Genomic DNA, 2123 nt, shown 5'->3' with positions numbered 1-2123 from the left:
TGCCTCAAGCGACAGAACCAATGGTGACGTGTCTGGTTTCGTGGGAAGGATCCAGCTCTTCACCTCTGAACCCTCACAGCCGCCAGTCACGTGCCTGACACCCGGAAGCTGTCAGAAACTGTTGCCTGCTTATCATCAGCCTTACCCCGAGTCTGTTTGGTAAATATAATTTCCAGGCATGGCATTTTCTTAAGTTACCCCCGCTTTCTGCCTGTGTGTACCGTCTCCTTCCCACGTGTTGATTTGGTGTTTGTTATCACCCGCATCCTGCCTATGCTCCACGTTCTCAGCCACCACCCTCTATGTCCTGGTCTCTGGGCCACCAAACCATAGCCACTCAGGGGCCCTTCTCAGACACATGAGGTCATCTGTCAAGCCCCAAAGGACCAAGAAATAGCACAGAGAAAGTGCCTTCTATAGAGATGCTCTGTTCAGGGGAAATTCTGAAAAACTGAGTGTCATCATTTGTATTTAAGCTAACATCTAAAAGTCATCATTACTTTGAACGAGCTTTATTTGAGGGGGTTCTCTAACAGGGGTAGAAATATTAACCATTATATAAAGTGAAACAAGAGAATTGACTAATAAGAATAAATAGTTCATGATCTAAATAGATAAAACAGGTTTTAACTACATAATGAGCACCAAATCTGAAATCGGTCATGTATATTTTTTAAATGTGGGTTTCATCCTATGTATTTGAAAAATTGGACAGTCGTAAAAAAATATTTCAGTTACTTTCAAAAGAATTTGTTACCTTTTAAAGAATCAGCATCTCATCACATTACATGTCCTATTTTAACTATTCTGAATTCAAATCACCCGAACTATGCCAAGCTTAACTCATAAAAATAGCATATGAGACTCAAGAAGATGGGAAGCCATATAGTCCTAACTGGGCTTGAGTGATCATGAGCAAGGCCTCTCTCAAAACCGAAATGTAGACTTACTCCTCAGTTTGGCGGCCAGGATGATTTAAACACGCCGCAGCATAACATGGGATTGGGGACGGATGGAGGAGTGGGATATCTTTTTCGTAAAGGGGGAGGGGCTATCGGGAATGGCAGTTTTAGAAAGAGACCATCTGGATGTTGGTTCCCTCGTACACTGGCCAAGGTCTCACATTCCCCGGAATGCTGTTCTATGTCCCCAGAACCCCTCTGCCAAGTTCAGAAACTGCCCATCTGGCAGTTCTAAGCTGGCTGCATCACCACCACCCAGGGACATGCACTAAAAACACGGATTTTTCCAAGTGTAGATTTTGAGCACTGTGATTTAGTGGGTCGAGGGTGGAGCCCCGAAAACTGTGTTTCACAGTCTTTCCAGGTGACTCTAATGCCCAGTCAGGCACCAAAAGCACTGAGCTGGCCCAAATCACTCATTTCATAGATAAAGAAACTGCAGCCTGTAGACATTACAAAGCTTGTCCAGGTGACACACTTAGAACTAGAACCCAGAGTTCATGACTTGCAACTCATTGCTCTGACACTCCAAACCACCTCTTCTCCTGTTTTACAGACTCAGCCTTTCAGGAACTCAATCTGTCACTACGGGGAGAGAGGGGGGATCGAGGGGGAAACAAGGCGAGGGAGAGGAGGAGGAAGAGGGGACCGAGGCACCCACTGACTTCGCGCTGGGGAGAGCAGTACTTACAAGAGGTAGCAGCAGACTGCGGTGGCCACCAGCATGGTGATGATCACTCTGCAACGGAAGACGATGTCAGGTCAGGACGATGGATGGAACCAGCACCCTCAGAAGTTCTGGCCAGAGCCAGAGAAAGAGCTCCTGGTGTTGGTCTCTCTCCCAACGGCCTTCGCAATGCCACCTGAACACAGGAGGCTGAGTTCCACTCAGACGGAAAATAAAAATTCATGGGGAGGCGACCCTGACCACAACCGTGTCACATTACAAATCCCTCCCTACATCCCCCTTCTCCATCGCCCACTATTTCTCCACCTTCATGCAGCCATGTTGAGAAAAGATGCTGCACAGAGCTGGATTTGCAGCTCCACCATGGAGTGGTCTCTGGAATTCAAAATTCACCGGGCGAGGGGAAGGAAAACAGACCAGGAGGCAGAGCGAGAAGCAAGGAGTCCGTGAGCCATCTCTGAGGTGGACTGAGC

Source organism: Pteropus vampyrus, unplaced genomic scaffold, assembly GCF_000151845.1.
Source record: "Pteropus vampyrus isolate Shadow unplaced genomic scaffold, Pvam_2.0 Scaffold112, whole genome shotgun sequence".
NCBI lineage: Eukaryota > Metazoa > Chordata > Mammalia > Chiroptera > Pteropodidae > Pteropus > Pteropus vampyrus.
The sequence above is the reverse complement of the archived record's forward strand: the minus strand, read 5'-3'. Positions refer to the sequence as shown.